We start from the raw sequence: 27,074 nt of genomic DNA on the forward strand, positions 1-27,074 counted from the left end.
TGTAATCCACGAGGAACGTAGCCTAATTCACCCTGAGCCCGGCACTGTTCTATCCTCTCAGCTAGGAGTTGGAGTAATTTCTCTATGGCTTCCTTACTACCTGCGTGCCATAGACCAATTAATGTTTACACTCCCCAGCCAGTTACCAGAGGAGACAGACGCTGGGAGAGCCGCAAGAGCAGAGCCCAGAGGGTCCTCGGGCCCCTGGGCTGGTTATGGGATGTAGGATCTGGCGCCACTTAATAAGATTAAGCGTCACCTCCAATTAGCTCTCTGTTCTCTCTGCACTCAAGTGGCTCTAGCCTGTGGGCAGCTGTTAGAGCCCAGCTACAGACAAATAAGTAGGTGGTGCATTAAAAAAAAAAAAAAGTGTGGTGAGGGCTAGACATGTTCCAGGGGTCTGGAGCAGAGTGAGGAAGCCCACGGGAAAGGAAAGATGAAAATACCATGGATGGAACTGGGGCGGGAGGGAGGGCCCACATCACAACTGGGAACAAACAAAGGGCTGGAGGAGGGAAGAGGCTGGACTGACTGGAACAGGGTGTCATGGAGAGGTGGGTGCAGGGCAGGGAGGCTCCTGAAGAACAGGCGGAGGAATACGGAACAGATGCAAGCAAACCAGTGGCGCCCAAAGTAGGGGTGCACATCTCAAGGGGTGGTCAAGATGATCCACTGCAGCAGGGGAAGGAAAGACGCTAACTTCGCCTAGATTTATTTTTGATCCAAAGAATAAAAAAGTAAATTCAACTAGTAGGTAATATTTGGATTCAGGCCACCACCCTCCCCATCTGGAAGTCAGACAGTCACAAGACAAGAATCCTCAAATGATTTTGAAGACAGAGTGGGAATTCCTGAATTGAAGGGATGATAAGCCTCGTCATTTACTTTCAGCATTTTGCAACATTTATAAGGTAAAGTGTGTTTACAGATTCTAGTCTCTAGTTATAATGAAACTAGCCCTCATGAAATAAACAGGTGACTTTGAAGAATCCCACAAAGGAAACCCTGCTTGGAAATAATATTAATAAGGCAAGAAGAATCAAAACACCAGAAAATGAGTTCTCCTTCTCACAATGCAACAAATGATGCATTTCTCCACTTTCTAGAACCTTCTTTGTCCACCACGGTTGAAGTCAAAACAATGACCATCTAGTCAGATCTGAAAAGAGGTTGTTCAAAGAACTCAAAATTATCCAGGTACCTATTAAAAATATGGATATAAAGCTGGCCCAAGGTATAGCCCATGACTTAATATACTCATTAATGAAAGGATATCATTTATAAATAAACAAGTATGAATATAATGGGGGTGCATACTAAGGCAGGTATACGGGCAAAAAAAATGGGAGTTATTGCTGTAAGCAATGTGAAGGGCTATTTTCAGACAATATTGTATAGTATATGGGCTGTTCTAGGTTGGGTTCCTCTAGAAGCAGACCTGGAGATGAGGATTTGATATGAGTAGTTGAAATGAGAGAGAGACTCAAGAAGCACTAGGAGGGAAGTGGGGGTGTGTTAGCGAGCATGTCATCACCGTGGGCAACTGAGGCAACTGGAAATTGGTGTAGAACCTGCCTTAGACTCGTCCCACCCTAGGGGGAAGGAAGACGGAGTAGTTATATACCAGCTTCTGCCATCAATGGTTGAAAGCCACTCGTGGGGCATTTACTCCCCATTCTGCCTGTGCTTGGGCAAGCCCAGGGAAGCCCTCAGAATGACAGTCACAGTGGCTTGGAGGAGGACGCCACTAGCATGCATGGGAATGGTGAAGGCCAAGAGATAACGGGTGGAGCATCCACAATGTCTGCTCCCTAGGCTTGTTTACGGTTTGACTTTTTACAATAAGCAGCGTTCACTCTCTCTGTCTCATCATTCTTTGTTTTTCAACTTTTCACTTGTCAAACTCTGGGTGGGGCAATGAGCCCAGGCGTGGGAGTCCTGAAGGCCCCGGAAATAGCGGCTTACCAAAGGCCAGGAAGCAGCGCACGGTCCTCCCAGCCCATTTTAAAGGAGCTCCTGGGCTGTTGGGCTCTACAGAGGAAGGCGGTTTTTGGTAAAACATTGCCGAGAACTCTAACATGTACCGCTGCAACAGAAAATACCGAAAGGAAGGGTTAGGGCTGGGTGTTTTCGGGGAGATTCCAGAAGGTTCAGAAAGTTCAATTCAGCTAAGAACTAAGCAAAGACACTCAGTGTAGCCCTAGTTCCGAAGTCCAGCTGAATGAATGCAGGTCTGCCCTAGAGGATCAAGCCATTTATGAGTTGCCATGGGCCAGCCCAGAGAGGTCTAGATGGCAAAGGAGACATCCTGAGGGGCTCCAGCAGCAGAGGAGAGGGTGGACTTTGCCCATCAGCTGCCTACACTAAGGCCATCCTGTCTACCAAGCAGAGCCTTCTACGTGCTGTGCCTGAAGCAGAGATAAGCAAGATCGACTCTATTTGGCCACCACTTTGGTGCAAGTAGAACTTCCGGCCCCATCTAGAAAGGAGGGGCTGCCATTTGGGAATGAAGTGCTTAAAGGAAGATCCAGAGCAGCGTGGAGAGGCAGCCAGGGCCATCGCTCCTACCCTCAGCTGCCCAGGGGGGCCCATCCTATGGGCAGGAGGAATAGGCAGCTAAATACAGGAGAGACACGAGGCACCCTCACTGGTTCATCCTCCGTGACAACAGGTTTTATTGGGAGCAGAGAAGAGACAGCTAAAGTCTATTCCTCCCAGCACTGAAGGAGTCAGAACAGAAAGAGAGGCAGAAAGGGGACTTAGGAGGAAGCCAAAGATACATCGTCATTTCATGATTTTTTTAAGCTGTTCTATCTACAATGACTACAGGTTATGCCACAGAGGGTTCATGTTAAAACACTGCTCTTGTTAGTATATTAACACAGGGGAATTGTGGGGGGTGGAAGGGGTGCATCGAGCTAGTTGATACCTTCCTTGGGAACCGAAGGGAAGAGCTACAAGATACCGCAATAGAGACAGTCAATGGGAAGGAGCAGGAGTGGGCAATGTGAAGGCGAAAAGCTGGGAATGAATGATAGTTCTTGTGTGCAGGATGCCGGCCTCGTTTCTGAGGTTATTCACATTGATCCTCACTGCAACCCTAAAGGGAATTGACAGATGAGGAAACGGAGCCAGAGAGAGGTTAGGTGACTAGCTGTGTTAATTCACTGGGTCCTCCAAGAAGCAGACGCCAAGATGGGATTAGAAGTGCAAGAACCATATGGGGCTATATGTATTATGTATAGCTGATTCACTTTGTTATACAGCAGAAACTAACACACCATTGTAAAGCAATTATACTCCAATAAAGATGTTAAAAAAAAAAAGAAGAAGTGCAAGAACCGTATGGGGGGAAGTGCCGGGGAAAGGCTCAGAGGAGGGGGCAGGAGAAGGCAGAGCACGCCTTCAGGTGGCGATGCCAGTCTGGACCCTGTGGAGGAGACATAGAAGGACCTCTAGGAAAGTCTCAGCCAGGCCAACGAGGAGTCCCCCAGCCAAGGTGGCCCGTTGGAGGAGTCCCGCATGTCCCTGGGATGGCCTGCACTAGTATTCTGACTGCGCTTACTCACTGGCTGGGAGCAGCCCATGGGGAACGCAGCCTAGGTGCAAATGCAGCGGTGAATCCAGAGGGGCAGGAGCTGGGCCCTCAGTTATGCTCCTGAAGCAGGAGGTCAGAGTGGCACCCTTTCATGGCTGCCATGATAACCTAAAATCACATGACCAGCAAATAGTGGGAGGATTTGAGCTGAGATCTTTCTGACTGTAAATCCCCCTTTCTTGGTCACTGCATTGTATACATATGCATATATCTTGGGCATGAACTAAGTGGCATCAGAGGACTAAATGTAACCGAACAGGACCCTATGGGGCCTTCCCAGAACAGAACTCCCCCCATGTTCTCCTCCTACCTTTTGCCTGTAGAAAAACTTTTGTCAAAGAATAAATTTAATCAGAGAAGTGAGAAAATGCAGAAAGAAAGGAAAACAGATAAGCAAGACAAAATAATAACAGTTTAGCCATTAAAAAAAGTCAAGGACCTTTAATTCCTCCTCAAGGGCTATAGATAATATTCTGAGCCATGTCCTTTGAGCTGTTTTGCAGATACTGAAACTCACACCGGGTGGAAGAAGTTAACTGTATGCTGCCCACAAGCACAGACTGGTTGGAACCAGAAGGTTGATGATATTGACTCCCGATTACCTCACCACCAACCAATCAGAGGAGTGTCCACAAGCTGATCACATACCTGACAACCCCCCTCCCTCACCCTGTCTTTATAAACATTACCCTGAAAGCCTTCAGGGGGTTTGGGTCTTTTAAGCACTTGCTACCTGGACTCCTTGCTTGGCACCCTGCAATAAACACTGCACTTTATTCACCACAACCCAGTGTCAGTAGATCGGCTTTACTGCGCATGGGCAAGTGGACCCAACTCTGGTTCAGTAACATGAAGACAAACTTGAGACATCCCACACTGACTCCTGCAGCACAAATTTCTAAAATCACAATCTAGCTGGGCAACATGCGTTTTTATGAAGAGATCAGAAAGATGACAGATTTTCAATCCTATTAAAATTGTTTTTTAGATTCTCACCCATTCCTCCCCATTCTCCACAGGAACACACAAATCCACAAATATTTATTGAGCACTCACCATGTGTCAGAGTCTGCATTTGGTACTGGGTACGCATACATGGAATTTACGGTATGGTGGGAGAGGCAAGCATTAACAAGTAATGAAGAAAAATTATGGATAAGTTTATCAGGGAAAGTTCAAGGTGACTTGAGAGAAAAAGCAGGGGAGATCTAATGGAAATTGGGGCCTGAGGGGTGACAAAATGTCTGAAGCAATGAATGCCCCAGGGAGGAATGGCACTGGTGTTAGTAGACGTAAGGTCTAGCCCAAAGCACGTGTTGTTGGCTCCTCTGAGCATGAGAAGAGCTGAAAGCCAGGTCCCCATACTTAACTTCCCTTCAATAAGCCCTGTTTGTATCTTCCAAGGAGCTTACACATCATTTTTAAGAGAGGGTGTTATTCAGGACTGGCTCAACATGGCGGAGTAGAAGGACGTGCACACACTCCCTCTTGTGAGAGCACCAGAATCACAGCTAACTGCTGAACAGTCATCAACAGGAAGACACTGGAACTCACCAAAAAAGATACCCCACATCCAAACACAAAGGAGAAGCCGCAGTGAGATGGTAGGAGGGGCGCAATCACAATAAAATCAAATCCCATAACTGCTGGGTGGATGACTCACAAACTGGAGAACACTTATACCACAGAAGTCCACCCACTGGAGTGAAGTTTCTAAGCCCCACGTCAGGCTTCCCAACTTAGGGGTCCGGCAATGGGAGGAAGAATTCCTAGGGAATCAGACTTTGAAGGCTAGTGGGATTTGATTGCAGGACTTCGAAAGGACTGGGGGAAACGGAGACTCCACTCTTGGAGGGCACACACAAAGTAGTGTGCACACTGGGACCCAGAGGAAGGAGCAGTGACCCCATAGGAGACTGAACCAGACCTACCTGCTAGTGTTGCAGGGTCTCCTGCAGGGGTGGGGGGTGGCTGTGGCTCACCGTGGGGACAAGGACGCTGGCAGCAGAAGTTCTGGGAAGTACTCCTTGGCGTGAGCTCTCCCAGCGTCTGCCATTAGCCCCACCAAAGAGCCAGGTAGGCTCCAGGGCTGGGTCGCCTCAGGGCAAACAACCAACAGGGAGGGAACCCAGCCCCACCCATCAGCAGACAAGAGGATTAAAGTTTCACTGAGCTCTGCCCACCAGAGCAACACCCAGCTCTACCCACCACCAGTCCCTCCCATCAGGAAGCTTGCACAAGCCTCTTAGATAGCTTCATCCACCAGAGGGCAGACAGCAGAAGCAAGAAGAACTACAATCCTGCAGCCTGTGGAACAAAAACCACATTCACAGAAAGATAGACAAGATGAAAAGGCAGAGGACTTTGTACCAGATGAAGGAACAAGGTAAAACCCCAGAAAAACAACTAAATGAAGTGGAGATGGGCAACCTTCCAGAAAAAGAATTCACAATAATGATAGTGAAGATGATCCAGGACCTCAGAAAAAGAATGGAGGCAAAGATCGAGGAGATGCAAGAACTGTTTAACAAAGACCTGGAAGAATGAGAGAACAAACACCTAGAAGAATTAAAGAACAAACAAACAGAGACGAACAACACAATAACTGAAATGAAAAATACACAGGAAGGAATCAATAGCAGAATAACTGAGGCAGAAGAACGGATAAATGACCTGGAAGACAGAATGGTGGAATTCACTGCCACAGAACAGAATAAAGAATGAAAAAAAATGAAGACAGCCTAAGAGAGTTCTGGGACAACATTAAATTCAACAACATTTGCATTATAGGTGTCCCAGAAGGAGAAGAGAGAGAGAAAGGACCTGAGACAATATTTGAAGAGATTATAGTCGAAAACTTCCCTAACATGGGAAAGGAAATAACCACCCAAGTCCAGGAAGCGCAGAGAGTCCCAGGCAGGATAACCCAAGGAGAAACATGCCGAGACACATGGTAATCAAAGTGACAAATATTAAAGACAAAGAAAAATTATTGAAAGCAACAAGGGAAAAAAGACAACATACAAGGGAACTCCAATAAGGTTAACAGCTGATTTCTCGGCAGAAACTCTGCAAGCCAGAAGGGAGTGGCACAATGAGACAAAGTGAGAGAGTGGCATGGACATATATACACTATAAAACGTAAAATAGATAGCTAGTGGGAAGCAGCCGCATAGCACAGGGAGATCAGCTCGGTGCTTTGTGACCACCTAGAGGGGTGGGATAGAGAGGGTGGGAGGGAGGGAGACGCAAGAGGGAACAGATATGGGAACATATGTATATGTATAATTGATTCACTTTGTTATAAAGCAGAAACTAACACACCATTGTAAAGCAATTATACTCCAATAAAGATGTAAAAAAAATAATAAAATAAAATCAAACATGGTTAATCTTTTGGTAAATAAATAAATAAATAAATAAATAAATTAAAGTGATGGAAGGGAAGAACCTACAACGAAGACTACTCTACCCGGCAAGGATCTCATTCAGATTCAACAGAGAAATCAAAAGCTTTACAGACAAGCAAAAGCTAAGAAAATTCAGCACAACCAAACCAGCTCTACAACAGATGCTAAAGGAACTTCTCTAAGTGAGAAACACAAGAGAAGAAAAGGACCTACAAAAACAAACCCATAACAATTAAGAGAATGGTAATAGGAACATACATATCAATAATTACCTTAAACACGAATGGATTAAATGCTCCAACAAAAAGACACAGGCTTGCTGAATGGATACAAAAACAAGACCCATATACATGCTCTCTATAAGAGATCCACTTCAGACCTAGGGACACATACAGACTGAAAGTGAGGGGCTGGAAAAAGATATTCCATGCAAATGGAAATCAAAGGAAAGCTGGAGTAGCAATACTCATATCAGATAAAATAAACTTTAAAATAATGTTACAAGAGACAAGGAAGGACACTACATAATGATCGAGGGATCAATCCAAGAAGATATAACAATTATATATACACCCAACACAGGAGGACTTCAATACATAAGGCAACTGCTAACAGCTATAAAAGAGGAAATCGACAGTAACACAATAATAGTGGGGGACTTTAACACCTCACTTACACCAATGGACAGATCATCCAGACAGAAAATTAATAAGGAAACACAAGCTTAAATGACACAATAGACCAGAACATTCTCCAGGATAGATCACATTTTGGGTCACAAATCAAGCCTCGGTAAATTTAAGAAAATTGAAATTATATCAAGCATCTCTTCCGACCACAACGCTATGAGATTGGAAATCAATTATAGGGAAAAAATGTAAAAAACACGAACACATGGAGGCAAAACAATACATTACTAAATAACCAAGAGATCACTGAAAAAATCAAAGAGGAAATCAAAAAATACCTAGAGACAAATGACAAAGAAAAAAGGACAATCCAAAACCTATCGGATGCAGCAAAAGCAGTTCTAAGAGGGAATTTTCTAGCAATACAAGCCTACCTCAAGAAACAAGAAAAATCTCAAATAAACAATCTAACCTTACACCTAAAGGAACTAGAGAAAGAAGAACAAACAAAACCCAAAGTTAGCAGAAGGAAAGAAATCATAAAGATCAGAGCAGAAATAAATGCAACAGAAACAAAGAAAACAAACAAAGATCAATAAAACTAAAAGCTGGTTCTTTGAGAAGATAAACAACACTGATAAACCTTTAGCCAGACTCAACAAGAAAAAGAGGGAGAGGACTCTAATCAATAAAATTAGAAATGAAAAAGGAGAAGTTACAACAGACACCACAGAAATACAAAGCATCCTAACAGACTACTATAAGCAACTCTATGCCAATAAAATGGACAACCTGGAGGAAATGGACAAATTCTTAGAAAGGTATAATCTTCCAAGACTGAACCAGGAAGAAACAGAAAATATGAACAGACCAATCACAAGTAATGAAATTGAAACTGTGATTAAAAATCTTCCAACAAACAAAAAGTCCAGGATCAGATGGCTTCACAGGTGAATTCTATCAAACATTTAGAGAAGAGCTAACACCCATCCTTCTCAAACTCTTCCAAAAAATTGCAGAGGAAGGAACACTCCCAAACTCATTCTATGAGGCCACCATCAGCCTGATACCAAAACCCAACAAAGACACCACAAAAGAAGAAAATTACAGACCAATATCACTCATGAATATAGATGCAAAAATCCTCAACAAAATACTAGCAAACAGAATCCAACAACACATTAAAAGGATCATACACCATGATCAAGTGGGATTTATCCCAGGGATGCAAGGATTCTTCGATATACGCAAATCAATCAATGTGATACACCCTATTAACAAACTGAAGGATAAAAAACATATGATCATGTCAATAGATGCAGAAAAAGCTTTTGACAAAATTCAAAACCCATTCATGATAAAAACTCTCCAGAAAGTGGGCATAAGGGAACCTACCTCAACATAATACCTCAACATAATAAAGGCCATATACAACAAACCCACAGCAAACATCATTCTCAATGGTGAAAAACTGAAAGCATTTCCTCTAAGATCAAGAACAAGGATGTCCACTCCTGCCACTATTATTCAACATAGTTTTGGAAGTCCTGGCCATGGCAAGCAGAGAAGAAAAAGAAATAAAAGGAATACAAATTGGAAAAGAAGAAGTACAACTGTCACTGTTTGCAGATGACATGATACTATACAGAGAATCCTAAAGATGCCACCAGAAAACTACTAGAGCTAATCAATGAATGTGGTAAAGTTGCAGGATACAAAATTAATGCACAGAAATCTCTGGCATTCCTATACACTAACAACAAAAGATTAGAAAGAGCAATTAAGGAAACACTCCCATTCACCATTGCAACAAAAAGAATAAAATATCTAGGAATAAACCTATCTAGGGAGACAAAAGACCTGTATGCAGAAAACTATAAGACACTGATGAAAGAAATTAAAGATGACACAGATGGAGAGATATACCATGTTCTTGGATTGGAAGAATCAATCTTGTGAAAATGACTACCCAAAGCAATCTACAGATTCAAGGCAATACCTATCAAATTACCAGTGGCCATTTTTCAGAACTAGAACAAAAAATCTTAAAATTTTTATGGAGACACAAAAGACCCCGAATAGCCAAAGCAGTCTTGAGGGAAAAAAACGGAGCTGGAGGAATCAGACTCCCTGACTTCAGACTATACTACAAAGCTACAGTAATCAAGACAATATGGAACTGGCACAAAAACAGAAATATAGGTCAATGGAACAGGATAGAAAGCCCAGAGATAAACCCACTCATATATGGTCACCTTATCTTTGATAAAGGAGGCAGGAATGTACAGTGGAGAAAGGACAGCCTCTTCAATAAGTGGTGCTGGGAAAACTGGACAGGGACATGTAAAAGTATGAGATTAGATCACTCCCTAGCACCATACACAAAAATAAGCTCAAAATGGATTAAAGACCTAAATGTAAGGCCAGAAACTATAAAACTCTTAGAGGAAAACATAGGCAGAACACCCTATGACATACATCACAGCAAGATCCTTTTTGACCCACCTCCTAGAGAAATGGAAATAAAGACAAAAATAAACACATGGGACCCAATGAAACTTAAAAGCTTTTGCACAGCAAAAGAAACCATAAACAAGATCAAAAGACAACCCTCAGAGTGGGAGAAAATATTTGCAAATGAAGCAACTGACAAAGGATTAATCTCCAAAATTTATAAGCAGCTCATGCAGCTCAATAACAAAAAAACAAACAACCCAATCCAAAAATGGGCAGAAGACCTAAATAGACATTTCTCCAAAGAAGATATACAGATGGCCAATAAACACATGAAAGGATGCTCAACATCTTTAATCATTAGAGAAATGCAAATCAAAACTACAATGAGATATCATCTCACACCAGTCAGAATGGCCATCATCAAAAAATCTAGAAACAATAAATTTTGGAGAGGGTGTGGAAAAAAGGGAACACTCTTGCACTGCTGGTGGGAATGTGAATTGGTACAGCCACTATGGAGAACGGTATGGAGGTTCCTTTAAAAACTACAAATAGAACTACCATATGACCCAGCAATCCCACTACTGGGCATATACCCTGAGAAAACCGTAACTCAAAAAGAGTCATGTACCAAAATGTTCATTGCAGCCCTATTTACAATATCCCGGAGACGGAAACAACCTAAGTGTCCATCATCGGATGAATGGATAAAGAAGATGTGGCACATATATACAATGAAATATTACTCAGCCATATAAAGGAACAAAATTGGGCCACTTGTAGAGATGTGGATGGATCTAGAGACTTTCATACAGAGTGAAGTAAGTCAGAAAGAGAAAAACAAATTTCGTATATTAATGCATATATGTGGAACCTAGAAATATGGTACAGATGAACCGGTTTGCAGGGCAGAAATAGAGACACAGATGGAGAGAACAAACGTATGGACACCAAGGGGGGGAAAGTGGCGGGGGTGGGGGATGAATTGGGATATTGGGATTGACATGTATACAGTAATTGTATAAAACTGATAACTAATAAAAACCTGCTGTATACAAATAAAATAAAATTCAAAAAAAGAAAATAAAAAAGAAAATTTTTAAAAAGAGTGTGTTAATTGACTGCTATGTTTATAGCACTTGAAAAATACTTTGCAGTCGATTTGAAAACATAAATAAAATAAACACAGCACGATTCTAAACTTATTTTTTCCCCTGGGAATAAAGCAGAGTTAAGCTTCCTATCAGATGGCTGTTCAGCTATCACAGTGTAATGATTAAAACCCTCGTATTTTGTGTTGCCAGTTGGTAAGATGGCGGGGGTGCTCTCAGATTGTATTGTTTAACGGCTGTAAAGCTCCCCTATCTCCTGGTTACAAAAATGTTTGCCTTTTGGTTGACTGACTGATTTTGAGGCTCACTTGTTATACTGCTTATTCAGGTTGGAAATCATTAAACAAAATGACAGCTCTTGGTTTAAGAGACCATCACGTAAAAACAACATGGTTCTTGCTACTGAATTCTCATCAGTTTCTCAGTCCTATTAAAAATCATTCTTTTCCCATGTGGAAGCCTACGACACCAAGCTTTTCTTCAATAGGCTCAAAACACTTACCAATCATCACCTCATTCATCCTCACCTCTTCCCTATTAAACAGAAACAAGTGTCATTACATCAGGCTAGGCCAAAACCAGAAAGAGTGTGGTTCAGTGGGCGATTATAGGTCTTACAGGAGCAACAGGGCACTCGTTTCCCACTGAGGTATCAAGGTTGAATCAGAGGACAGTAGAGTATTAAAGCTAGAATTTTCCATAAAGATGGAGAGGCAGACTTTAAGAGCCAGTGCTCTATGTGAATGGCAGCTCAGATTTTTCAATCCCTTGGGCAAGGCTCTGAACCCCTTTAGGCCCGGTGTCCCCATCCATAAAATGAAAACTAATGAAAGTACGTGCTTCCTTGTGTGGATGTAAGGACTAAATGAGACGGCACAAACGCAGCACTTAGCACAGCGCTCAATAAATGGTAGCTTGTTATTAGGCTCAAGATCAATTCTCCAGGGATTTTAGAGATGAGGATACTGAAGGCATAGGGGTGGCCCAAGGTGCCAAAGTCAGGTCGAAGTAGGGGAGAGATCGAAACCTCACTGTCTCAATGACAAATTAGTGAAAGGAGCTTAGTGATGATATCCATGACGTCCAAAAATGTCTTTTTTTTTTTTTTGGGCGCAATGTGCAGCATGTGGGATCTTAGTTCCCCGACCAGGGATCGAACCCATGTCCCCTGCAGTGGAAGCTCAGAGTCTTAACCACTGGACCCTGCCGGCTGCTCGCGCCGGGGGATTTCGTGCCCTGGAGGGGGCGGGAGGCGGCGCGACCCGAGGCGGCTGAGCCTTGGGTGCGTCCCTTCCAGGCTGGTGGCCAAGCTGCATGATGCCCTGGACTGCTGCGCCGAGCGACAGCGGCAGCTGGAGCGGAGCCTGCGAGGCTCCCAGCGGCTGCTGTGTTCCTGGGAACCAGCCGAGACCCGGGATCCGGAGCCCAGCCCAGGGCCAGAAACTAACGAACAGGCCCCATCTGCAGCATGCACACCCAGCCCGCAGGACCTCAAGGAGCCGGAGCTTCTGACCCACGCACTGGAGAAGGCTGTACGGGTGCGAAAAGGCATCTCAAAGGCTGGAGAAGGTGACAAGGGCAAGGCCGCCAGCCTGAAGTCTGCGTCCATGGCCGCTTCCCCTGCCACCACAGCCTCTGCCCCGCTCAGCACCTCACGCAGGGCTGGCAGCCGTGCATCAGAGACAAAAGCCCCCAGGGGCATCCACCAAACCAGGGTGCCTGCCGTGGACCTCCCTGAGCGCAGGCTTCTGTCAGTGGGGGATCAGGCCTGTATGGGGAAGGGGCCGGAGCCACCAAGCCGGAACCAGGACGCAGGGACCAACAAATAGTCCCGGTGGCTGCTCCTCAGGCCCCAGAAGCTTTTACACTCAAGGATAAGGGGTGCGCTTCCCAGACCCTCACTGTAGGAATACTGTCTCTACCTGATCAGATCCCGGGCAGCAGCAGGAGTCTGGGTTTGGGGTGACAGGGAAGGCAGGGCATTGAGCTGGATGCGGGCGAGGGGAGCCCCAGGACGCCACCCCATGAGGCCCAAGCCCGGAAGCTGGCAGAGTGGAACAGCTGGCTGTGAAGGTGCCACGTCTGATGCACTGGGGCCTGTCCTGTGCCCTATCCACTTATCCACCCAGCCCCGGGGGCTCCACATGAGCTCTCGAAGGCCTGGGCTCTGCTTTCTCTCCTCCCTGCCAGGAGGGACCTGGACTGGGCTGGCTCCTGGGGTCACCCCGGAAGCCCTGCCGGAGGAGTGGGTGAGCCTCATCCCTCGCTGGGCTCTGAGTAGGGAGTGGGGCCGGCAGCCCCCAGAGTGACACAGAGCTGTCCTGGGCACCGGCTTCTCCAACAGGATCGTGCTGCAGCAGCCCGAGGCCTTCAGGAAAGCGGCTTCCCGGAATCCCTGGTGAGGCTGGGGGAGGGGGAGGGGAGACCAGGGGAGTGTGGAGAGCAGGGAGGCTGAGGCTTCCCACTGGTGAGACTTCTCCCACGGGTCCCTCGGCTTTCTCTGCTGGGTGGCGACACTCTCCGCGTTAGGAGAGTCAGCCTCCCTAGGACGGCTGTAGTTATCTTGGACTCAGCCAGCGGCCTCGGAGGCCCCCAGCTCAGCCTCTCTCAAGCTGTGAGACCTTGAGCAAGGCACTCCGTGTCTCCAAGTCCCCATCTGTCTTCCTTGTGGAGATGACAATAACAGTAGCAGCTTCTAGAGGTGTTGTAGGGCTTAAACAAGGTGGTGCCTTTCGGGTGCTTGTGCTGCGCCTGCTACAGAGCCAGCACCAGACATCTGGTCACCAGTCACTGCTGGCTCCTCCCCCCCGTTTTCCTTGAATTCTCTCCTAGCATTTCCCAGAGTGGGCCAGCTCTGTCACCGTTTTCACGGACAGTGTCCCCTCAGTTCCCCAGGAACCCCAAAGGCCCCTCCTGACATTCAGCAGACCCAGACGGCGCAGGCTGGGGCCGCTACCCTGGCCCTTGCCTACTTCTCGTGGCCCAGCCCAGCTGGCTGGAGTCACCACGTTGCTCTCTGCTTTGCGGGCTGCGCACGTGTGCATCCCAGCCTGTGGGCCCAGCTCAGCTCTGCACAGACCAGTGATTCTGCAGATGCTGCTACCACCGCCAAAACCCAGTTCCTGCAGAAAATGCAGACAACTTCAAGCTGGCCTGGCTCTAGGCTCAGCGCCGCGGAGGTGGAGGCAGACTTGCGGCCTGCAGGAGGCCTGCTTGCTGCTAAGACTTCGAATGGGAAGAGCTCGCGGCAGAGCCCAAGGACTGGATGCAGGAGTAGCGCTGCCTGCTCACCCCGGACGGGCTGCAGGCCATCGCGGGGCAGCGTCTCCGCAGGCTGCGGGAGCCGTGCACAGCACCCAGGAGCTGCAGACCCCGGCGGCCCTCGGGCTGCGGGGGGCCATGCTGCACCAGCAGATCCACCTGGAAAAGGTCCTGATGGCCGAACTCCTCTCCCTGGTGAGTAAGCAGGAGCCGCTGGGGCCACCCTGTCCCGTGCTGTGCCGGGATGAACACAGCCTGCTCTGTGAGGGAGGCCAGCACTTCCTCACCCTCCTACGAGAAGAAAAGCCTGCTGACTGAGCCCTTCCCGTGGCCAGGCCCACCCCCAGTCCCCCCAGGACCCTGCAGCAAAAGGCAGGCTGCCTCAGCCCCCTAGCCTGACTGTTAGGGAGAGCCGCGGTTCCCTAGGAGGCATTAAATGAATGGACATTGAGGGGATTTTCACTGGAGCAGTGAGCCAGGGGCCCAGAGATGCCTGTACCCCCTTAGGAAACCAGGTTTCCAAGGGGCGGGGACTGACCCCTGGCTCTTCCTGAGGAACTTAGGGCCTTTCTCATGGCTGCTAAATCTGCTGGTCAGGGCTCAGCTTGCCATGGCCTTCCACAGGCTCAGGAGACCTGAGACTGGTGGGGCCTTTTCTTAGCTACCTCTGTTTTCTCTTGCTGCACACTTAAAAGTCACTTCTGTGACATTAAAACTACTTTAGAAAGTATATATATTTAAATCATTTTTTTAAAAAACCATTGGACCACCAGGGGAGTCCAAAAAATTTTTTTTTAATTTTTTAGCAATGTCTTTTTTTAAAATAAATTTTACCATTTCTTTTTTTTAAATTTTTTAAAATTAATTAATTTATTTATTTTGGCTGCGTTGGGTCTCTGTTGCTGCGCACGGGCTTTCTCTAGTTGCGGCGTGCGGGGGCTACTCTTCATTGCAGTGCGTGGGCTTCTCATCACGGTGGCTTCTCTTGTTGCGGAGCACAGGCACGCGGGCTTCAGTAACTGTAGCGTGTGGGCTCAGTAGTTGTGGCTCACGGGCTCTAGAGCACAGGCTCAGTAGTTGTGGTGCACGGGCTTAGTTGCTCCGTGGCATGTGGGATCTTCCCGGACCAGGGCTTGAACCTGTGTGCCCTGCACTGGCAGGTGGATTCTTAACCACTGTGCCACCAGGGAAGTCCAACAATGTCTTTTTTTTTTTCCCAACAATGTCTTTTTTTTTTTTTTTTTTTTTGCGGTATGCGGGCCTCTCACTGTTGTGGCCTCCCCCGTTGAGGAGCACAGGCTCCGGACGCGCAGGCTCCGGACGCGCAGGCTCAGCGGCCATGGCTCACGGGCCCAGCCGCTCCGCGGCATATGGGATCCTCCCAGACCGGGGCACGAACCCGTATCCCCTGCATCGGCAGGCGGACTCTCAACCACTTGCGCCACCAGGGAGGCCCCCAACAATGTCTTTTTAATTCAACACTCTTGACAGACTGGAGCAGACCCATCCCCCCCGCCCTCACCCTCTATAATGGCCTGAGAGTCAGAAGACCTTGCACAAGTCATATCATGTTGTTCGGCCTCCATTCCTCCTTTTGAAAATGAGGGGCTGGCCTGACTCAAACTGACTCAATCAGTAAGGGAATATCATCGTCCATTACATATTAAAGACTGTTATAAGATGTTCAAATCCAAGTTTGTTGATTTTTTAAAATAATGATAAAGTGAGGTGGTTGCGCAGACTCAGAGCTGAATGGTGCCTCCAGGATCATAAGTACCGAGGCAGGGAGCTTTCTCTGGAACAGTCCTATGGGACATTTGGGCACTTTGCCTGCTTCTCCAGCTGTGTAGCCTCCAAGCCTGGCTCTCTGGCCCTCCCCCAAGACTCCAAAAGCTATTTAAAATTTTGAATAAACTCCTTAAACTAACTAGAGTAGATTCTGGTGTTGGCAACTAAGAACTCTGATGGATTCAGAATAGGATACGTTTAAAATTAACCCAATAATGTTGCCACAAGTCGCAAAATGTTCAGAATCAATGTCTCAGAATATTTTTTTCAAAGTAAAAGTAACTCTTTCAAATCGTAGCAAAATAAGAATGCTTTTGGTTCTACCACATGTGCATTTACCTCCAAGAATGCCAACAATCTCCAAACTGAAGGACAGCCATAGGCGAACAACCTGTTGAAAAAGACAGTCCTACTCTGCAGTGAGATTTTGCGAATACATTTCTTCTACAGTATGTGTAAGAGCCTCATTAGAAGATGCTAGCACTGACCTATGAGATGAACCTCAAAGTCAGACCTTTTCCTTTACTAGCACCACCATCTCTTACTGTGAACTTCGTAATCGTGAAGCTGAAACACCATGGACTGTATACTCACTGTAATCAGAAATCTCCAGAAGCCCTAACGCAGTGTTTTATGCTCTGCACTGGCATTATGAAACTCTTTGTGGTTATCAGAAATCTCCCTAGAAGGATAAGGGAATAGAAATGTCATTGAAAACAAAAATGTCACAGGCATGAATATTATAACAGATTAACTGACAAAGCTGCCCACTCCCCTCCATTATGTCATGGACAAAGGGAACTATTATACAATTACTCTACTTTTTTTTTTATGTCAAGGGGGAAGGCTGATGGTGCCATGAGTTTCAGATTTATTGGAATTTGGATAAATTTTATCTCTGGTGAAGTTCCAACTTACTTTCTCAAGAACTATTTAGGCACTCATAATTTCAGCCATACATTAATATTTTGTTCTTACACTGAGGCTGCTTTTTAAAAAAATCTGTACTTCAAAACCCCAAGGAGTCTACAAAAAAACACCTGTTAGAACTAATAAATTCAGCAAAGTTGCAGGATACAAAATGAACACACAAAATCAGCTGCAGTACTCACACAAGAGCCATGAGGTGGAAGCAACCCAAATATCCACTGACAAATGAAAGGATAAACAAAATAAAGTATACACATACAATGGAATATTATTCAACCTTAAAAATGAAGGAAGGGCTTCCCTGGTGGCGCAGTGGTTAAGAGTCTGCCTGCCAATGCAGGGGACACGGGTTCGAGCCCTGGTCTGGGAAGATCCCACATGCCGCGGAGCAACTAAGCCCGTGCGCCACAACTACTGAGCCTGTGCTCTAGGGCCCACGAGCCACAACTACTGAGCCTGCGTACTACAACTACTGAAGCCCGCACAACTAGAGCCTGTGCTCTGCAACAAGAGAAGCCACCGCAATGAGAAGTCCGTGCACCGCAATGAAGAGTAGCCTCAGCTCACCGCAACTAGAGAAAGCCTGCACACAGCAACGAAGGCCCAATGCAGCCAAAAGTAGATAAATAAAATAAATAAATTTATTTTTTTAAAAAAGGGAAGGAAATCTTGTCACATGTTATAACATGGATGAACCTTGTGGTCATTATGAGGTTACTATGGTAATGAGATAAGCCAGTCACAAAAAGACTGTATGATTCCACTTACATAAGTACCTAGAGTAGTCAAACTCATAGAAACAGAAAGTAGAACGGTGGTTACCAGAAGCTGGAGGGAAGGAGAGTTGTTTTTTGATGGGTATAGTGTTTCAGTTTGTGTCCATCAACAGATGAATGGATAAAGAAGATGTGGCACATATATACAACGGAATATTACTCAGCCATAAAAAGAAACGAAACTGAGTTATTTGTAGTGAGGTGGATGGACCTAGAGTCTGTCATACAGAGTGAAGTAAGTCAGAAAGAGAAAAACAAACACCATATGCTAACACATATATATGGAATCTAAAAAAAAAAAAGGTTCTGAAGAACTTAGGGGCAGGACAGGAATAAAGCTGCAGACATGGAGAATGGACTTGAGGACACGAGGAGGGGGAAGGGTAAGCTGGGACGAAGTGAGAGAGTGGCATGGACATATATACACTACCAAATGTAAAATAGCTAGCTAGTGGGAAGCAGCCGCATAGCACAGGGAGATCAGCTCGGTGCTTTGTGACTACCTAGAGGGGTGGGATAGGGAGGGTGGGAGGGAGATGCAAGAGGGAGGGGATATGGGGATATATGTATATGTATAGCTGATTCACTTTGTTATAAAGCAGAAACTAACACAGCATTGTAAAGCAATTATACTCCAATAAAGATGTTAAAAAAAAAGTTCTAGAGAACTTGACTCATAACAACGTGAATACATTTAAAACTACTGAACTGCACACTTAAAAATGGTTAAGATGGTAAATTTTATGTTACCAGACCATATGTCTTACCATAATAAAAAAGACCAAAAAAATCTGTGCTTCAAAAAAACATAAAGGTGTGTTTCAAATCCAGAGACTTCTACCATAAGAATGTATCCCATTAGCGTTTGAGAATGCAAAGATATTTCCATATTGTATTTTCTTGCCCTACATTTACTCTGTAACTGAGGTATCAGACTTTGCTTTCCAATTCAAGTGATCCCTCCCTCCCACCCCCCACCCCCCCACCCCCGGAATTGTTCAGAATGCAATGCTGAAACCCTTACCTGCCCAGACTAGTAGAAGTCTATCTATTCCTACTTTCTTGCCATCCCCTTGTATGGTAAGAATCCCTTGGGATTTTTAGTGTCCAGCCTGAAAATTCCTGCCACTCTTTGTTGGAGTCAGAACCCTCTTGACACCACCAGTTGGCCATCAGGCAACCAGGCCAAGAGAACACTGCAGCTGATGCTGGGGCTCTTTGGACTCATCCACATGGCCACTGTACCAAGCCAAGCCTGTCCCCAGGAGGACTGCACAGGGACAAGTTCATTGGTGCCCCATACTCTAGACCTTGGAATACCACTTCTGATTCAAAGCTACAGCCAGCCCACTGCTCCAGTCTCACCCACCCGCAGATAGTAACTGCACTGCGTTGCTGGTCCCTACCTCCAGTGTGTGGTCTGCATTGCCCAGGGTCACTGCAACAGACTTCATCTCTGAATCTTAGGGAGAAGCCTTGGTGCCAACAGTACCATCCCTTCCAGAAGGCCCTTGGCCTTCTCATGCTAATTTTCCCATCCCTCTGGCCAGCAACCTTCAAACTCTGTATATCATGAGTTTGCTGAAGGAGAAATAAGAAGGAAAATTGACCAGGTACTCAGTTACAACCCTTCCCTCTTTTTTTAGTCAAAGGGGTAGAATGGAGGTAGGGTCAGGTAGAAATATCAAGGTGGGATGATGCACGGAATATTCTTCACCACAGTTATTCTTCCCCTAGCCACTGGGGTTACCACCTCTGAAAAGCCCAAAGACCTTTCTTCACTGTACCACTTCTTCTCATCCCTGTTTCTCTTTGGATCTCCAATTCTGTCAGTGAAGATTTCCTGTAAGTGTTCATTGAGTTGAACTGCAGGTGAGGTTGGAGAGACAAGGGTTATTCAAATGTCCTTGGTTTCAGATCAAGTATCGATATAATATTTTAATAAAGCACAGTTATACCTAAAGGTGGTGGAAGGTGGGCTCGTTCCAGATTTGGCAGAAAATAGCTTACAGTTTAATTGATACACCTCTACAGGTTTTGAAGTTATAATCTATGTTTGAAAATGTATCCAAGATATGGTGTTGTGGCACTGTGATATGTGATAATGATGGTGACATGGTCTTCCAAACAAAAACATTATCAAGTGCTTTTTATGTGCTGGACATCACATTAGGTGTTAACAACCTTGATCGTTTGAACCATACGACACCCTGTGAGACAGGTAGAATTACCTCCACTTGGTGAATGAGGGAACTGAAAGTCAGAGAAGCTTCCCCAAATTCACAGGACTAGTTAGCAAAACGTGTAGATTTCAAACCCAGGTCTGCCAAGCTTGTGTGTGTCCACTATCCTGGGACACCGCAGCCCCAAGAGTTTCCTGCTTTCTCCCTTCACCTCTGTCAAATAAAAACTTATTCAGATACTTGTAAAAGACGGTAAGGAAGACAGTTCAAGAAGGGGACTACTGCAATGGGGGTTTGCAGTAGGGGACAGAGATTGGGTTCAACTCCAAATACAATGAGGATTAGTGGAGATTTATAGCCAAGGAGCAGAGTGGGAGCAGCGCCCAGAAAATTACTAAGAAGAAACACTAAGGCTAGTGGGGTTCTTGCTAGACTGACTCAACAGGATTCTTGCTGAAGGTAGGCCAGGGTGATAAGAGATATTGAGGGTTGGGATTGAGAAGTTTGATCAGATATCAAGGATGGGAGTTTTCACTAAACTGACCCAGAAGGAGTCTTGCTAAAACTGAACTAGGCAGACCAAGAACCAAGCCTACAGTTGAGGCGTAGTCAGAAAGAGAACTCAGAGGAAAATGACTCAAGTTTGGTCAAAGAATCGTTGTCACCCCTTGGGATGGAAGTGGTAGCAGCCATAGCAGATGGAGAAAGATAGATGATAGGTGTATATCTAAGCATGGCAAGGGAATCGCACAGGAAAACGTGGCCAGACCAGTGAACAGCCGAGCAATGATGGAGAACTGAGGAAGGGGCTACTCCCACATATTCCCAGATATGACACAGCCTAAGAAAGCTGGAAGAGGTTTACACTGAGAGCCCAGATTGGAGGAGCTGTGTCTTCTGTGGTACTGCATATTAGAATAGCAATTCTAAACAACAAGATCCTACTGTATAGCACAGGGAACTATATCCAATCTCCTGGGATAAACCATAATGGAAAAGAATATTTTAAAAAATAATGTATAAGGGCTTCCTTGGTGGCGCAGTGGTTGGGAGTCCGCCTGCCGATGCAGGGGACACGGGTTCGTGCCCCGGTCCGGGAAGATCCCACATGCCGCGGAGCGGCTGGGCCCGTGAGCCATGGCCGCTGAGCCTGCGCGTCCGGAGCCTGTGCTCCGCAGCGGGAGAGGCCACAACAGTGAGAGGCCCGCGTACCGGAAAAAAAAAAAAAAAAGTATATATGTGTAAAACTGAGTCACTTTGCTGTACAGCAGAGGTTGGCAGAACACTGTACATCAACTATACTTCAATCATTCAATAATAATAATAATAATAAAGAAGAGCAATTGTCCTCCTTCTCTGCCTATATTGTTCAGAGCTCGTTAGCTCAGCAGATTTGAACAATGAGTTTAGGGTCAAAAGCTCATCCCCAGGTGATTCAGTTTGGTAAACATGTGGTATGGCAGACCCTTCGCCACATCATACCCTTTTAATTAAGGCTTTGCAATCCCTCTCACTAGAAGCAGAGTACATTTCCCCATCCCACCGATACTGGACTTGGCTATGTGGCAAGTTTTGGCCAATGGGATGTCAGCAGATGTGATGCAAGCAGAGGCTTGAAATGCACCTTTGCAGATGGGCTTGTTCTCTTGTGTTTCTGCCACTGGTGTCAGCAGAACACGTCCCAGGTAGCCTGCCAGTTCAAAGAGGAGGAGAGGCACTTGGAGCAGACCCAGACCCAACTATACCTTACAACCAAGCCTAGTCAAGGCTAGCCTGAACAAGCCAATCCCCAGGTGCATGAGGAAGAATAAATAATTGTTGTTTGAACACAATGAATGAGTTTGGGTGGTTTATTACACATCACAGTTGTGGCACTAGCTGACTGATACATGAGGATATCCAGACATGAGCAGGACCTGATAATAAGTACCTAATGGTGTGCACACGTGTGTGTGATGCCTCCTGCACTGTGATGAGATGCAACAGTCCTTCCGGAGCATCACTTTCATAGCCAAAAGGACCAGACGGTTACATACATACCAATACTAGGGGAATTCCTTTGTTTTTTAAACTACATTATAAGACAGCTATTTCTTTTATTTATTCTGTTCCATTATGGTTTATTACAGGATATTGAATATAGGTCCCCGTGCTACACAGTAGGTTCTTGTTATCTATTTTATAGATGGTAGTGTGCATCTGTTAATCCCAAACTCCTAATTTATCCCTCCCCCCTTTCCCCTTCGGTAACCGTAAGTTTGTTTTCTATGTCTGTGAGTCTGTTTCTGTTTTGTAAATAAGTTCCTTTGTATCATTTTTTAGATTCCACATATAAGTGATATCATATGATATTTGTCTTTCTCTGTCTGACTTACATCACCTAGTATGGCAATCTCTAGTTGCATCCATGTTGCTGCAAATGGTATCAGTTCATTCTTTTTTATGGCTGGGTAGTATTCCATTGTATATGCGTACCACAGCTTCTTTATCCATTCATCAGCCCAGCCGTTTCTATAATGTCCTTAACTCCTAAACCTGATGTCTAACCTCTAACCCTGAACCTAACTTTAACTTCTAACAGCTAACCCTAATCCAAACCTCTAACACTAACCCAAAATCCCAACTCTGATGGTTACCCAAATCCTTACCCCTAAGCCAAGTACCGGACTCTACCCACAAATCCTCTCACCCCAAACCCTATCACATGACTCTAATCCCTAACCCTAATCCCAATATGTAATGCTAACCCAACCCAAACCCCAATCCCTTTCTCCATGACAATCTGCTTACCTGCCACAACTCCACCCCTCCCCCACCCCCCACCCCCCGCCACACTCCATCCCAGGGGGAGCAGCTTTTCTAGAGAAGGACTTGCTATTTCCCACTACCCTTTAGGCCAGGCTAGGCCAACCAGCTGGAAACTCTTTGGTCTATACTTGCAGGTTCCCCCAAGTAACTGAGCCTCTTAGGCCTGACCCGCCAATCCCAGCATCGCCCTTACTGACCCATCCTGCTCCAGGAACATGTCATTCCCCAGCCCAATCCTGAGACAGGATGACCAGCTTCAGTTCTCTGGGAAATTAATTCAGGAGGAAAAACTCTTCCTTCATAATGTTCACTGAACTTATTTAGTTTAACTCCAACTTTGGAGCCAGCCTGCCCCACCACTTAAGTCCTAGTGCAACCCAGGCAAGCTACTTGACTTCTCTGTGCCTCAACTGCTTGCTCTATAAAATGGGTTTAATAACAGCACCTCTTTCATAAGGTGACTAGAAAGATTAAATGAGTTAATATATAAAAGCACCTAGAATGGTACCTGGCACCAGAGTAACCACCAAATAAGTGCTCACTTTTGTTAACATTAGTATGACTGTTACCAAAAAAAAAAAAAGTATATGTTTTCCTCTTCAGACTCCCACTTACTTTTATAATGAGGGCAAAAAACCTAAACGTGCTTATTTTAGAAATTTGAAAAAGAACAGAAAAGTATGAAGAAGAAGAAAAACAGCCCACATCCATCCAGTTACTTAACATTTTAAGGACAAAGGATAATTTGACTTTGCTAACAGTCTGCATTTTAGATTTTCACTTGCTGCAGCCCTGCCCAGCCAAGCAGAACCGTACTTTGATTTTATTTTGCTCTTGGCACTCAACTATAATTCCAGGCATAACACAGGATGTCTGTATGTTTGTCTTTCCCACTAGGTTGGAAGCTCCTGGAGGAGAGGAACAGTATCTCTTTACTCTCTGCATGCCCTGGAACGCCCAGCAGAGAGCCAGACCAGGAAGATGCCCCCTCAATGCCAATACGCCTGGCTTCTCCCAGCTGTACCACTCCAGAATTCTGTTTCACAACTCTTTGCTCAGAAATGCAAGATTCTAGGAGAACTATCTCTGAAATAGAATGTAAGGCGAAAAGAATTCCCCCATTGTGAATTTGGTTGGCGGGGCGGGGGGGTGGTCTGCAGTACCTCTTCTCAAAGATCTTAGAAAGGGCGCTTTCCTCTGTTGGGTAATTGCAAACATTTTTTTCCAGAGTATGTGGCTCATTAAAGTGGTGATTTTCCACTTGCAGGTATAAAAATGAAGAGAAGGCTGGCCAAAGCCGTGCCCCAAAGAGACATGGCATCTGCTAGCTGCCTGCCAAAGACCAGAAAACAATGGAGGGTCCTTTCTCAACACAGATAACTGTACTCTAATCCACATCACTCCCTCTCTTAAGGAAGCTTACCAAGTGGCAGCAAATGCCATCCCAAGCAGTAAAATGAGAAATAGAAATATGAGGCTTAATGTAGCACCAACATGGGTTTTGAGAAAAAATTATTTTTTAAGAAAAAGCTGGAAGAAGCAAGAGGGGATCGAACAGACATGTCAATTTCAGGGATAATCCTGCTTTCCATCCATGCTCACTTCTGCCCTCTCCTTTCCCTTTCATCTTTCCAATTGGCCTGATGTTCACAGCAGAGACAGCTGATGTAACCGAAGTTTTCCTTTCCCAGAAAGGCCTTCTGTGATGTTTCCATGCAAACCGAATAAACTTACTGGAAGTGAAGTAGGAGACAGACGCAATAAAAGAATGAATGCGCAAGTTTACAATCCAAAAGAGGAAGAGGCTCTTCCCCCCAACTTATGAGCAGCTTCTAAATCACACAGAGCATCAACAGAGGCAGAATATGTATGTATGTGGACGTAAGAAATGCTTACGTTTTATATAAATCTATGCATCTGCCTCCAAAAGCGGACAATTAAGAAGTAGAAGTAATCAAAGCTTGACTCCGTATACCCAAATCCAGGAAAGTGCCAGGGCTGTCTTGTCATTGGTGTTTTTCCTCCCCCATAATAGATTCTCTTCCCTCTTCCATAAGCATTTTACCAGGCTATGTTTAGAATACACGTCAGAGCTGGGAAACCAACTAGCAAAGCAAGACTTTCCCAATGGTGCCATCTGGTGGTGCTTCTGTGTATTACAACACGGCTTTGACCTGAAGCAGACACAGGGAAAGCAAAGGGCAAACAACTTGGAATTAGTCCTTTCATGATTTTTTAAAGAAGTCGAACCTTTGAGGTTTGGCATTGGATCGTGTGTGGCAAGTGTCAAACACACAGGTGTTGAGAGAAAGTGCTGCCACATGACAGAAATCATACATTAAGAAACAAAGTTTTGGGTCGGCCTGAACACTCAGCTGGTTTCATGAATTAGGTGAATGCCCTGTCCATTTTTTTTTTTAATCGAGCAATGAAAATGTTTAGAAAAGACCTCTGGGGAGAGATTCGTGAAAGTGCAACTTCTAGGGAAAGGGCTTAGAATTGCTGCATTTTAGAGAGAGAAGAATCCCTTTAGCTGTGGGCTTCTGAACCTGGGGACCACAATCCTATTTTAGGGAAAGTGGACTCCTTGATTTTGAACATAAAAAGTGGTGTGTTGGCACAGAGGGGCATTTTAACATAAAGGGCATTTTATCAGATCCTCAAAGGAGTCCATGGCCTAGAAAAAGCTAAGAACAAATGCCTGGGATCCTAACCTAACCTCATACCCTGTTAGAAAATTCTGTCCACAACAGTCTCGACAAATTCAGTTACTCTCGGTTTGAACTTTACTGTTATGGAGACATCATTGCTTTGAGGCAGTTAGTCAATGGTAATTACTTCGAAGCCTTCGGAACTTTTAATACTGAATTGGACTTCCCCAGAATGTCAACCCACTGGGCTCAGCTACACTCTCCACCCTCTTACAGCGCATTCTAGTCCTTCTCCAAGCTTGGATGGCCTTCCTGCAAGTCTCCCCCTTTCCAGGCTAAACCCACCCAGAACCTTTCATTTGCCATGGTTTCCAGATCCTTCATTTCCGCCTCTTTTTGTGAGACAACACTTCTTTGACATTGACAACTTGACGTACAAAACAGAATGCCCTACCCCCCATGACAACCCCTTCCACCTACAGAGCGCCTGACTTGAACTTCTTCCAAACACCCAAGGCCTCTTTTTAATTCTTCACCGACCTCTAGTTTAACCAAGAGTCTTTCACCCTTTCCAGGTTAAAGAGCACTGGCCTTGATAAACAGTAAAAAAAAAAAAAAAAAAAAAAAAAAAGGACAAACAAACCAGAAGCTGTGTGCTTCTTCTCTCTGCCATTTTTTGTATCACTTCACTCGCCCCAAGCAGACCCATCCTTTCCTTCTTCCTGTTTCAAATAGAACATAAAAGCTTCTTTATTGCTATCATTACTATTGTTCTCAGATCTGAGCTTACTCTGGTCTTTTGATTTCCATCCTGAGAAATTTACAACATGCTTTGTGTTTCTCCTTTAATGATGCCAGATTTCTGGTTTTGTATATATCCCTTTAATATCAAAGCTATCTAGAGCCCTCTGTGCAGCCTTGATGGTTTCCTTAGATCTTCCCCATTTTCTCCCTTCTCCAGCCTCCTTTGTGGTGATGTATCATGAACAGTTTTTTTAGCAACCATTTTCTCTTGCTCATCTCTATCTTTTGGATTCTCTGACCATGAGCTCATGCCCATATTTTTGATAGATTTTTAAAAATCGTTTTTCCTAAACTCTGGACATGTGCCTGGGGATCCCTTTCTTGGCTAGGTCAAATTGTCCTTGTCATTCTCTCCTATTTCCCATCACTCCCACTGTCACCTCATGGGTGATGATTAGGATGGGTGTAGCATTCTCCTCACGCTCTCATCAGCACCGTAAAGCAAGAAAGGTAAACAAACGAGACAGTGGGGGACTTCCCTGGCGGCGCAGTGGTTAGGAATCCGCCTGCAAATGCAGGGACACGGGTTCGAGGCCTGGTTCAGGAAGATCCCACATGCCGCGGAGCAACTAAGCCCGTGCACCACACTACTGAGCCTACGCTCTAGAAACCGCGAGCCACAACTACTGAGCCCACGTGCTACAAATTATCCGCGTGCTACTGAAGC

At 45.3% G+C, this 27,074-nt stretch overlaps 1 pseudogene; it reads left to right on the forward strand.

Annotated features, from left to right (window-relative positions):
- The first annotated feature begins 1,917 nt into the window (after positions 1–1,917).
- Positions 1,918–14,785, forward strand: LOC132481760 (tubulin epsilon and delta complex protein 2-like; annotated as a pseudogene).
- Positions 14,786–27,074: the final 12,289 nt, after the last annotated feature.

The sequence above is a fragment of the Mesoplodon densirostris genome, chromosome X, assembly GCF_025265405.1.
Source record: "Mesoplodon densirostris isolate mMesDen1 chromosome X, mMesDen1 primary haplotype, whole genome shotgun sequence".
In the NCBI taxonomy this organism is placed as follows: domain Eukaryota; kingdom Metazoa; phylum Chordata; class Mammalia; order Artiodactyla; family Ziphiidae; genus Mesoplodon; species Mesoplodon densirostris.